Below are 13,366 nucleotides of genomic sequence, written 5' to 3'. Positions count from 1 at the left end.
GAATTTCTTCACGTTGACATTCAGAGCACTGGGCAGAAATCACATTGCGTCAACACCCTTGGGGGCCATCGCAATGCTTTGTTTTAATTAGACAGTCGGATTCCCCTAGTCCGTGCCAGTTCTGAGCTGAGCGTTGAATGGCGGCCGAAGAGAACGACCGCGACGGTAAAACCGCCACGGAAGCCTCGCAGCAAGGAAGATCCGCGGGAGGCCAAGGCACGGGACCGAGCTCGGATCCGGGGTGCGCGACGATATCCCCCCCGAGAGAGAGATACGCCGCGTCCCGTTCAGCTCGCCCAGGCCCGGCACGTCAGCCAAACCCGCTTCCCGACCAAGCCCGACACGCCCCGCTCCTCAGAGCCAATCCTTATTCCGAAGTTACGGATCCAATTTGCCGACTTCCCTTACCTACATTAATCTATCGACTAGAGGCTCTTTACCTTGGAGACCTGCTGCGGATATGGGTACGAACCGGCGCGACACCTCCACGTGGCCCTCTCCTGGATTTTCAAGGTCCGAGGGGAAGATCCGGACACCGCCGCAACTGCGGTGCTCTTCGCGTTCCAAACCCTATCTCCCTGCTAGAGGTTTCCAGGGAACTCGAACGCTTATACAGAAAAGAAAACTCTTCCCGGATCTCCCGACGGCGTCTCCAGGTCATTTTGGGTTACCCCGACGAACACTCTTACGAGGGCCCGAATGGTATGCGGTTCCGCTGCCGGGTTCCGGAATAGGAACCGGATTCCCTTTCGCCCAATGGGTGTGTTTCTTTCGCTCAATTTTTATTTGTTTGTTGCAATTTGTATGATCTTAGGACACCTCATCTGCATAGGATTTCTCTTAGGGCTTAGGATCGACTGACTCGTGTGCAACGGCTGTTCACACGAAACCCTTCTCCACGTCAGTCCTCCAGGGCCTCGCTGGAGTATTTGCTACTACCACCAAGATCTGCACCGACGGCGGCTCCAGGCAGGCTCACGCCCAGACCCTTCTGCGCACACCGCCGCGACCCTCCTACTCGTCAGAGCTTCATGAAGGACGGTCCCGAACCCACGAGGGGAAAACGAGACTCGCGTGCCTTCCCACTTGCCACTGACGGCGGAGTATAGGCGCGACGCTTCAGCGCCATCCATTTTCAGGGCTAGTTGCTTCGGCAGGTGAGTTGTTACACACTCCTTAGCGGATTCCGACTTCCATGGCCACCGTCCTGCTGTCTTAAGCAACCAACGCCTTTCATGGTATCCCATAAGCGTCGACTTAGGCGCCTTAACTCCACGTTTGGTTCATCCCACAGCGCCAGTTCTGCTTACCAAAATTGGCCCACTTGGCACTCTGATCCAATATCTCGTGGCTTCATGATCCAAGCAAGCCAGAGATCTCACCCATTTAAAGTTTGAGAATAGGTTGAGGTCGTTTCGGCCCCAAGGCCTCTAATCATTCGCTTTACCAGATGAGACTCGCACGCGTTCGATGAGAACGGTCGAGTGCCAGCTATCCTGAGGGAAACTTCGGAGGGAACCAGCTACTAGATGGTTCGATTAGTCTTTCGCCCCTATACCCAGTTCCGACGATCGATTTGCACGTCAGAATCGCTACGGACCTCCATCAGGGTTTCCCCTGACTTCGTCCTGACCAGGCATAGTTCACCATCTTTCGGGTCCCAACGTGTACGCTCTAGGTGCGCCTCTCCTCGCAATGAGAACGAGACGCCCCGGGAGTGCGAGGCCGCATAGTTGCGCGGCCCATCCTCCCTCCATCGACGCGAACGCCGATTTTCACTTTCATTTCGCCTTTAGGTTTTAATGTCCCAATGACTCGCGCACATGTTAGACTCCTTGGTCCGTGTTTCAAGACGGGTCCTGAGAGTACCCAAAGCAATAGCGTCGCCGACCGGTAATTCGAGATTTGGCCAGTCCAAGATATCCGCGCTGCTAACAGCTGCCAATACCCGAGCACGGGACGTAAGCCCGAGACTGCGGAGTAAGGGCGAAGCTTGCGGCGGTCCAGACGCACACACACATATTCGAGAAAATGGATTGGTTGCGGCCCGATACCGTGCGTGTACCGTCGTGCAGTCGGCCGGGCGACCGAGGGTCTGCCGCGTACGCCGAAGCGACGCGACAGGCGCCCACTCGGGCCGTAGACCGACACACAACGGGTCGCGACGTTCTACTAGGGGAGAAGTGCACGACTACGACACCGGCGCGTTCGACACCGAAGGTGGCGTGCCCTCGCTAATGGAACCACGAAGGCCCACCCGGAGCATCGCTCACCAACGGGAACCGGCGCCGTCGACGATGAATCTCCCCATTCGATCTTTTGGGTTTCTCAGGTTTACCCCTGAACGGTTTCACGTACTCTTGAACTCTCTCTTCAAAGTTCTTTTCAACTTTCCCTCACGGTACTTGTTCGCTATCGGTCTCGTGGTTGTATTTAGCCTTAGATGGAGTTTACCACCAACTTAGGGCTGCACTCTCAAGCAACCCGACTCTAAGGAGAGATCCTCCCGAAACGCGTTCCGGTCGCTACGGGCCTGGCACCCTCTGTGGGTACATGGCCCCATTCAAGATGGACTTGGACGCGGTTCGACGTCACGGGATAAACGGATCCTCCCGAACACTACATTTCCCAACGGCGGAACCGCGGGATTCAGTGCTGGGCTAATTCCTGTTCGCTCGCCGCTACTAAGGAAATCCTTGTTAGTTTCTTTTCCTCCGCTTAGTAATATGCTTAAATTCAGCGGGTAATCTCGCCTACTCTGAGGTCGCTTCAACGTCACGACACGAGACAAAAATGTGATTTTTTTATTCAAAGAAAAAAAAAACACGTTCGTGCCGTGTATGCGCGAACACTTCGAACAAAGCTATGAAACTCCAGTACGAGAGAAGGTGGTATTTTTTTTATCTCTATATGCGAAAATCGCCTCAAAGAGAAAAAAAAATAAAAATTCGAATAGAACGAGAACACTCTTTCCTTCCAGAGAAGCGTTTTAAGCATCGCGCCAAAGTGCCCTTTTCTTCGTACGTCGTATCATGTTCGAGCTAAGACTCACGCCAGACATCCTAAAACGATCGTCGGTGATTTTTAACGCCCGTCCTCAGTCTCTTACAGCCGTTTCTCTACTCTCGACAAATTCCAGCGGTTCCTTGTTTTCTGCCGGCACAGAGATCGAAACGGCAAAGTTTCTTTGCTCTGTACCGACGACGACGAAAACGCACGGGAACGCACGCAAGTGGAAAAGCGAGCGAGACGTACACTGTGGTGTGTTCGGGGACTGGACGACCGTCGACGTTAGGATGCGCGGTCCAGCGATAGACGCCGAAAAGGCATGGGATGACCAACACTCTCTGTTTTTCGAGTACTTGTAGCGCCGAATTGCCTTAAAAAAAAATCACACGCGCGCACGACTATCACGTCGTACGCGCGTGTATACCTCGTCTTTAATTAAATCAAAGTTTCACTCCAGCCTCGCCAAAGGGGATCGTCTTCTTCCTCGTCTACGATCTCTTCTCCTGTACGTGTCCAGAGATTCTCTCTGGCATGACGACGACGACCATCCAACGACTTTGTAACGGACTCTCGTGCGCATCTTCGTCAGGTACGGAAACGTTGCGCAACACCTCGAGCTTGGTAAAACACCCGTAGCCGATCATAGACACGCGCTAGTTCGCACACGATTTCTACGATTTCCGACGAACGTGGCTTTGGGCCAGGGCCGGCGGGCAGAGAGATACGCGAACGACGGGGAAAATTCGTCCCGATACAAGTAACGCGTACTCTCCGATCTCCGCGCAACGCCTGGGGATCATCTCCCTAAGTCATCAGCGCTCGAAGAAATCACGTGTGCGTTCCCGGATCTACGGCTCTCTTTCGGGGATAAATTACAAGCACAGAGTATGTTAAACGCAACGACGACCCATCGATGCGACGGTCCTCGTCGTTGTCAGTCGCTCGCGCAGAGTATATCTCTACGCACGAAGAGACGGAGTGGGCATTAGATCCCTGGGGCTATTCGAGTAAAACGTCTTAAGAAAAGACGGTTGTACGGCAAAATTCCGCACCGTTACCAAGTTTACTTTTATCTGAGGCTGTTCTCCTTCTCTCCTCTCTCGACCGAGTTCCCATATTTGCTTTCTCTCAGTCTCGCCAAAATAATATTCATTTAAGACGACGTCGGGGGCGCGGACATCGTGCTCATCGAAAACCTGCAAACGTATGCAAATCTGCTGATATGAAAAAAAAATCGGTCACGAGGACAACACTACGTATGTATATATATATATATATATATATATATATATAATATATTCGATAACCGACACGAAGCGGTGCATAAGCGGGCGGTCGTACGAAAGGACGACTCACGACGCCGCTAGCACTCACGCAGGTCCGTGACGGTTCTCTCCGCTCTTATTCGTATCCTTCTTCGTGCGCTTCCTCCGACTCTGAAACGTTCTACGTATCGTAAGAACGACGGCGGGTTGTCGAAGGCACCAAGGGACAGAGAGAGACAGAGGTAGAGTTTCGTAGTGTCTCCCGTGAACACGATAGTTTATATATCGAGCATGCGTACGAATTGCACGGTCTCGACACGACCGCGACGAACGCCGACGAGCGTCCAACAATCGCTCGTACGTCGCGTACGTTCTCTCGCGTCCGCTCTTGTTCGTATCCTTCTTCGTGCGCTTCCTCCGACTCTGAAACGTTCTACGTATCGTAAGAACGACGGCGGGTTGTCGAAGGCACCAAGGGACAGAGAGAGACAGATAGAGAGGAACGACACGCAACGCAAGCAGTCTTAGGTTTACGTGAGCAACCCTCAGCCAGGCGTGGTCCAGGAATTGTATCCGTGGACCGCAATGTGCGTTCGAAATGTCGATGTTCATGTGTCCTGCAGTTCACACGTTGACGCGCAATTAGCTGCGTTCTTCATCGACCCACGAGCCAAGTGATCCACCGTTCAGGGTAATCTTTTCATATATTTTTTAAAACTCTTGTACTCCATGTACTCTTAATACTCGGTTCGAGCGAAGCCGAGATCCGACACGACCGACCAACGGGAATCGGACGCGCAGAAGTCGCCGGAAGATCGACGACACGAAAACGTTCGAAAATGAAATCCGACGAACGCGCGAAGATACGCGCGTCCGCCGGCCGGGCGAAAAGTACATTATGATATATAACAACCATCGAGATCGAAGCTCCGTTCGTCAGGAAACGACGGGGATATAACACCCGATTCTGAATCCTCTGTGCAGCACACGATCTCGCGAAGAAATACGCACGGTGGCTAGCCCATATATATATATATGTGTGTGTGTGTATATATAATACGATATGCATTCCTCTCGTCCAATTATTCAAGAAAAAGAGCGTGCGCCTCCATCGTTCGGGTGATGTAAAGATTCGATGGGACTCGCGCGACCCTCGGCCTCGAGCGGTCTTTCCTCCCAATATCCAGAAGCCGAGCTTTGAAAAAACTCTAGCGACGGCACGGGTGTCCGACTCACGACATCGAGGCTTCGAAGTCGGCGATCTCCTCCGAACGGATGGCGATCGCGACGACTCAAAGCGTGAAAAATCGACGAAAGAGAACACATCTCCGTTCAGGTGATTGTTTTTTTTAAAAAATAAAAAAATTCGATGGGACTCGCATCCATCTACCTCGCGCGGTCTTTCTTCCCAATATCCAGAAGCCGAGCTTTGAAAAAACTTCAGCGACGGCACGGGTGTCCGACTCACGACAACGAGGATAGACAGCCTGCGGTCCCCTCTGAACGGGTTATATGCGACGAACTAGACGAAACTTTAGTCGTTCAGGTGGTATAAAAAAAAAAAATTCGATGGGACGCACGCGCAGCCGTCGTCCTCGAGCGGTCTTTCTTCCCAATATCCAGAAGCCGAGCTTTGAAAAAACTCTAGCGACGGCACGGGTGTCCGACTCACGACATCGAGGGTAGACAGCCTGCGGTCCCCTCTGAACCAACTTCGGCTAGACTAGTTACGAATCGTTGCTACGCATCGTCATCATAGTCATCGTCATCATCATCATTATCATAGCGGGCCAACATCCACGCAATGCGTTTTCGTTCTAGGTTACCCGATCCACGAGTATGTTACAAGTGGTTTCGTTATTTCGAACAAAACGACATACGAAGAACACACGCCCTATGGGTAGGAAGCACGTTTCGAGAACGACCGAGAGCGGTGAAAGAGACGAAAGGTCGACGCGCATAAGGTATCCATGGATCTTCGAAGAGAACCTTCGAAGATATGTCGGTATCCTTTCTACATGCGCGACTCGCTACTCGTACTTTCGCTCTCGTCGACTCGTTTTAGTCGCTTCGTTCGATCCCAAAGAGGAGTCTTCGATGTCCCGTTGCTAGGAGGAGAGCAAACGCAACACAGACCACGAAACATAGAAGAGAATAGGCGAGCATGATCTCTCCGACACGAGGCACTTTAGAGATTTTGTTATTCGTTTGTACGGTCTCCACGACGCAAAAAAAAAAATACGAGATCGTGGCGGCGGGTCTTTCTGTATACGGCCTCACGCAAGCGCCTCGATCTCATTTCTCTTTACGGGTGGTTTCCATTCGTAATTTTTCGTTCGATATTCGTGTCAAAGTTTAATTTTCGAAAGCTCAAGTTCCCATTTATAGTTTTATTATAAAATCATAATATTCGCAGACGGCGGGTCTTTCTGTGTACGACCTCACGCAGGCGCCTCGAATTCGTTTATGTATGTATATATATATATATATATATATATATGTATCTCTTCATCCCGATGATCGAGAGAGAGTGCCACCTTCTCTTCATATAGTTTCGTAGCTGGAGGGTCGTCTCCTCCTTATGTCTTTTCATCATTTTGCCAACGGAGTAAGCCACGCTCCGGGCGAATTTAACTGTTCTTTGTTAAAGTATATAGCTTGTTGATACGTCGTATATACTTTGGTTCGTCGATATAGGAGGAGTACGGCTCCTTACCGACTTATACAGTTTCGTATTTTTCAAGTGTTCAAGTCAAATTCTTTAAGTTTTTGTGTTATATCGTTAATGATCCTTCCGCAGGTTCACCTACGGAAACCTTGTTACGACTTTTACTTCCTCTAAATGATCAAGTTTGGTCATCTTCCCGGTAACATCGGCAATGCTTATCACATTGGCCGCGCACCAGTCCGAAGACCTCACTAAATCATTCAATCGGTAGTAGCGACGGGCGGTGTGTACAAAGGGCAGGGACGTAATCAACGCGAGCTTATGACTCGCGCTTACTGGGAATTCCTCGTTCATGGGGAATAATTGCAAGCCCCAATCCCTAGCACGAAGGAGGTTCAGCGGGTTACCCGGGCCTTTCGGCCAGGGAAAACACGCTGATTCCTTCAGTGTAGCGCGCGTGCGGCCCAGAACATCTAAGGGCATCACAGACCTGTTATTGCTCAATCTCGTGCGGCTAGAAGCCGCCTGTTCCTCTAAGAAGATTTGTTTGTACGTTGGTAGTAAAAACCCACCGACCGAAGCCGGGGGCCTTCGAGATACCATAAGTTACGTCTATTTAGCAGGCTAGAGTCTCGTTCGTTATCGGAATTAACCAGACAAATCGCTCCACCAACTAAGAACGGCCATGCACCACCACCCACCGAATCAAGAAAGAGCTATCAATCTGTCAATCCTTCCGGTGTCCGGGCCTGGTGAGGTTTCCCGTGTTGAGTCAAATTAAGCCGCAGGCTCCACTCCTGGTGGTGCCCTTCCGTCAATTCCTTTAAGTTTCAGCTTTGCAACCATACTTCCCCCGGAACCCAAAAGCTTTGGTTTCCCGGAAGCTGCCCGCCGAGTCATCGGAGGAACTTCGGCGGATCGCTGGCTGGCATCGTTTATGGTTAGAACTAGGGCGGTATCTGATCGCCTTCGAACCTCTAACTTTCGTTCTTGATTAATGAAAACATTTTTGGCAAATGCTTTCGCTTCTGTCCGTCTTGCGACGATCCAAGAATTTCACCTCTAACGTCGCAATACGAATGCCCCCATCTGTCCCTATTAATCATTACCTCGGGGCTCCGAAAACCAACAAAATAGAACCGAGGTCCTATTCCATTATTCCATGCACACAGTATTCAGGCGAAGGTAGCCTGCTTTAAGCACTCTAATTTGTTCAAAGTAAACGTATCGGCCCACCTCGACACTCAGTGAAGAGCACCGCGATGGGATATTAGTTGGACCGCCCGCGAGGAGCTAAGCCCACCGATAGGACGTACCACATAATGCCAGTTAAACACCGCGAGCGGTGAACCGACACTGTGACACACAGATTCAACTACGAGCTTTTTAACCGCAACAACTTTAATATACGCTATTGGAGCTGGAATTACCGCGGCTGCTGGCACCAGACTTGCCCTCCAATTGGTCCTCGTTAAAGGATTTAAAGTGTACTCATTCCGATTACGGGGCCTCGGATGAGTCCCGTATCGTTATTTTTCGTCACTACCTCCCCGTGCCGGGAGTGGGTAATTTGCGCGCCTGCTGCCTTCCTTGGATGTGGTAGCTGTTTCTCAGGCTCCCTCTCCGGAATCGAACCCTGATTCCCCGTTACCCGTTACAACCATGGTAGGCGCAGAACCTACCATCGACAGTTGATAAGGCAGACATTTGAAAGATGCGTCGCCGGTGCTAGATGACCATGCGATCAGCACAAAGTTATTCAGAGTCACCAAAACAAACGATGGACGGACAGACGAGCCATCCGCCACCGATTGGTTTTGATCTAATAAAAGCATTCCTACCATCTCTGGTCGGAATCTGTTTGCATGTATTAGCTCTAGAATTACCACAGTTATCCAAGTAAATGTAGGTATGATCTAAGAAACCATAACTGATTTAATGAGCCATTCGCGGTTTCACCTTAATGCGGCATGTACTGAGACATGCATGGCTTAATCTTTGAGACAAGCATATGACTACTGGCAGGATCAACCAGGGATCTTATAATATATTCCCAAAAACCAGCATTTTCGTTTAAAAGTTCTCTCTGTGTCGTAGGTGGGACGTAAGCACCGTACGACGAGACTTTTCATTTTATATATATATGTAATATGACTTAGAGAGCAACGTTCCATGGTTCAGTAACAACGTCACTCAGCCACTTTAATTCTCCTCCTCTCTCACCATCATATATCGATACAAAGATTCATACTTCACAGAATTATTTCTGTTTGTAACTTTTCTCCTCCAACTTCTCTCGTAGAATATAACTTAGCGGTAAAGCACGTATACGCATGCTGGACATACCGTAAGAATATTCTTTTATAAGCTTCAACACCTCTGTAGAGACGCGTTACCAGAAGATAACGCACTCTACAGAACGCCAAAAGGACCATCGTGCAGCTACAAATAGCTTACAACCGATGGTCTCTGCAAGAATGGCTACTCCGTAAGTACAAGCACACACGCATCCAACTTTTGTCAAATACGTGCACACAGGTCACCAGCTTCCCGACTAAGGGGAAGCTTGCCACGTTAACGGTCATTACGTCCTAGACTTCGACCCGCGGCGCAGCAGTGTAGAGAAAAAACCAGTACGAGAACGGAGGAACAGTCGAGAAATAGCGTAAAATACACTAAGACTCGAGGAGCGGTGACTGAATTCTCAACCGAGGCCGTAGAATAGCCACGCGCCCAGCGCTGTTCCGACCGAACCGTCCGGCTCGACGCTTCTCTTATAGATACCAAGGGGCCGGCCGGAAGGCCGGCGCCGGTCGGGCTAGCGGCCGCGCGCTTATGGTGCAAAACCTCCGTAGCAACGTACCGTTCGGAAGGGACGCTGGAACTTAGTCGCTCGCACGTTCAATAACTACTATATAAAGGCGATATCCAACCATCGAAATATTTTACCACAAGCATTATTAACATATTATAAATGCATTTTTACCAAAAAATTAATTTTTTTTTTCACCGAAAAATTGCATCAGTAAACATACAGTTTTATCGACTATGGACGAAAAATAACTTTATAATCGATTAAAACACGTTAAAATAACACGAAATATGTAAAAAGATATATACCTTGTAACATTAATTAACGAAAAAATTGCAAAAATATCCCAGTCGTATCAGTCCGACGGAAGCTAATTTTTCAAAAAATTCGACAAAAATGTTTAATCCGATTGTATTTAATAGAGATATAACGATCCCTGTCAAAAAAATTATACCTTATAACGCTTTTTAACGAAATAACTCGAAATAACCATTTCGGACTTTTCGCACCGGCCGAACTTCTTCAAAGTCCCAACGTCCCGTCGCATAGTTCCGTTTCTAGAAAACGTTCCAGCGACCAAATAAACGCTTAATCCCGACGTAAAACGTCGAGATACGTCCATTTGTGCAAAAATATTCCTACCTTGTAACACTTTTAAGCGAGATAACTCGAAAAAACGTGTTCGATACGGAAATTTTTCAAAGTCCCAACGAAAAAATCGAAACTTTGTAGAAGGTCTTGGGGACGACATAAACGCTTAATCCCGACGTAAAACGTCGAGATACGTCGATTTATGCAAAAATATTCCTACCTTGTAACACTTTTAAGCGAGATAACTCGAAAAAACCTTTTCGGTCTTTTCGCACCGGCCGAACTTCTTCAAAGTCCCAACGTCCCGTCGCATAGTTCCGTTTCTAGAAAACGTTCCAGCGACCAAATAAACGCTTAATCCCGACGTAAAACGTCGAGATACGTCCATTTATGCAAAAATATTCCTACCTTGTAACACTTTTAAGCGAGATAACTCGAAAAAACCTTTTCGGTCCTTTCGCACCGGCCGAACTTCTTCAAAGTCCCAACGTCCCGTCGCATAGTTCCGTTTCTAGAAAACGTTCCAGCGACCAAATAAACGCTTAATCCCGACGTAAAACGTCGAGATACGTCCATTTATGCAAATATATTCCTACCTTGTAACACTTTTAAGCGAGATAACTCGAAAAAACCTTTTCGGTCTTTTCGCACCGGCCGAACTTCTTCAAAGTCCCAACGTCCCGTCGCATAGTTCCGTTTCTAGAAAACGTTCCAGCGACCAAATAAACGCTTAATCCCGACGTAAAACGTCGAGATACGTCCATTTATGCAAATATATTCCTACCTTGTAACACTTTTAAGCGAGATAACTCGAAAAAACCTTTTCGGTCTTTTCGCACCGGCCGAACTTCTTCAAAGTCCCAACGTCCCGTCGCATAGTTCCGTTTCTAGAAAACGTTCCACCGACCAAATAAACGCTTAATCCCGACGTAAAACGTCGAGATACGTCCATTTATGCAAAAATATTCCTACCTTGTAACACTTTTAAGCGAGATAACTCGAAAAAACCTTTTCGGTCTTTTCGCACCGGCCGAACTTCTTCAAAGTCCCAACGTCCCGTCGCATAGTTCCGTTTCTAGAAAACGTTCCACCGACCAAATAAACGCTTAATCCCGACGTAAAACGTCGAGATACGTCCATTTATGCAAAAATATTCCTACCTTGTAACACTTTTAAGCGAGATAACTCGAAAAAACCTTTTCGGTCTTTTCGCACCGGCCGAACTTCTTCAAAGTCCCAACGTCCCGTCGCATAGTTCCGTTTCTAGAAAACGTTCCAGCGACCAAATAAACGCTTAATCCCGACGTAAAACGTCGAGATACGTCCATTTATGCAAATATATTCCTACCTTGTAACACTTTTAAGCGAGATAACTCGAAAAAACCTTTTCGGTCTTTTCGCACCGGCCGAACTTCTTCAAAGTCCCAACGTCCCGTCGCATAGTTCCGTTTCTAGAAAACGTTCCAGCGACCAAATAAACGCTTAATCCCGACGTAAAACGTCGAGATACGTCCATTTATGCAAAAATATTCCTACCTTGTAACACTTTTAAGCGAGATAACTCGAAAAAACCTTTTCGGTCCTTTCGCACCGGCCGAACTTCTTCAAAGTCCCAACGTCCCGTCGCATAGTTCCGTTTCTAGAAAACGTTCCAGCGACCAAATAAACGCTTAATCCCGACGTAAAACGTCGAGATACGTCCATTTATGCAAATATATTCCTACCTTGTAACACTTTTAAGCGAGATAACTCGAAAAAACCTTTTCGGTCTTTTCGCACCGGCCGAACTTCTTCAAAGTCCCAACGTCCCGTCGCATAGTTCCGTTTCTAGAAAACGTTCCAGCGACCAAATAAACGCTTAATCCCGACGTAAAACGTCGAGATACGTCCATTTATGCAAAAATATTCCTACCTTGTAACACTTTTAAGCGAGATAACTCGAAAAAACGTGTTCGATACGGAAATTTTTCAAAGTCCCAACGAAAAAATCGAAACTTTGTAGAAGGTCTTGGGGACGACATAAACGCTTAATCCCGACGTAAAACGTCGAGATACGTCGATTTATGCAAAAATATTCCTACCTTGTAACACTTTTAAGCGAGATAACTCGAAAAAACCTTTTCGGTCTTTTCGCACCGGCCGAACTTCTTCAAAGTCCCAACGTCCCGTCGCATAGTTCCGTTTCTAGAAAACGTTCCAGCGACCAAATAAACGCTTAATCCCGACGTAAAACGTCGAGATACGTCCATTTATGCAAAAATATTCCTACCTTGTAACACTTTTAAGCGAGATAACTCGAAAAAACGTGTTCGATACGGAAATTTTTCCATGTCCCAATGTGCAATTCGAAACTTTTTAGAACGTTTCAAGAACAAAATTAACGCTTAATCCCGATGTATTTAATTAGAATATATCGATTTATGCCAGAATATACGTACCTTATAACGCTTATTATGGAATTAATGCGAAAGGAACTTTCGGTACTTTCGGCACTTTTGGAGCAGTGCGAAACAATTCAAAGTGCCAACGTCCCAGTCAGCTAGGTCCGGTGGAAAAAATTTAAAAAAAAAATAAAAAGAAACCGTTACGTTCGGCTAGACGGCGTCGAACAATAACGATTTCTATAAAAATTTCCATACCTCGTAACGCTTTTTGAGGAATTATTTCGAAAGGAACGTTCGGCCTTTTCGTACCTGGACGAGAGAAATTTCAAAGTTCCAACGTCCCAGTCAGCTAGGTCCGGTGGAAAAAAATTTTTTAAAAAAATAAAAAGAAACCGTTACGTTTGGCTAGACGACGTCGAACAATAACGGTTTCTATAAAAATTTCCATACCTCGTAACGCTTTTTGAGAAATTATTTCGAAAGGAACGTTCGGCCTTTTCGTACCGGGACGAGAGAAATTTCAAAGTTCCAACGTCCCAGTCAGCTAGGTCCGGTGGAAAAAAATTTTTTAAAAAAATAAAAAGAAACCGTTACGTTCGGCTAGACGACGTCGAACAATAACGGTTTCTATAAAAAT

The 13,366-nt window shown here is 47.7% G+C and overlaps 2 non-coding genes and 1 pseudogene across 2 annotated transcripts; all 3 read right to left on the bottom strand.

Moving 5' to 3' along the window:
- Positions 1-2,767, bottom strand: LOC126928451 (large subunit ribosomal RNA; annotated as a pseudogene; the record flags this gene model as incomplete).
- A 2,046-nt stretch (positions 2,768-4,813) lies between these two features.
- On the bottom strand, positions 4,814-4,968 carry LOC126928452 (5.8S ribosomal RNA). Its single transcript, XR_007716682.1, has one exon. It is a non-coding gene; the product is annotated as a 5.8S ribosomal RNA (ribosomal RNA).
- A 2,089-nt stretch (positions 4,969-7,057) lies between these two features.
- On the bottom strand, positions 7,058-8,980 carry LOC126928454 (small subunit ribosomal RNA). The gene has a single exon (XR_007716684.1). It is a non-coding gene; the product is annotated as a small subunit ribosomal RNA (ribosomal RNA).
- Positions 8,981-13,366: the final 4,386 nt, after the last annotated feature.

The sequence above is a fragment of the Bombus affinis genome, unplaced genomic scaffold, assembly GCF_024516045.1.
Source record: "Bombus affinis isolate iyBomAffi1 unplaced genomic scaffold, iyBomAffi1.2 ctg00000961.1, whole genome shotgun sequence".
NCBI classification, from domain to species: Eukaryota; Metazoa; Arthropoda; class Insecta; order Hymenoptera; family Apidae; genus Bombus; species Bombus affinis.
Note: the sequence above shows the minus strand (reverse complement) of the source record. Positions and strands in the feature narration are given on the sequence as shown.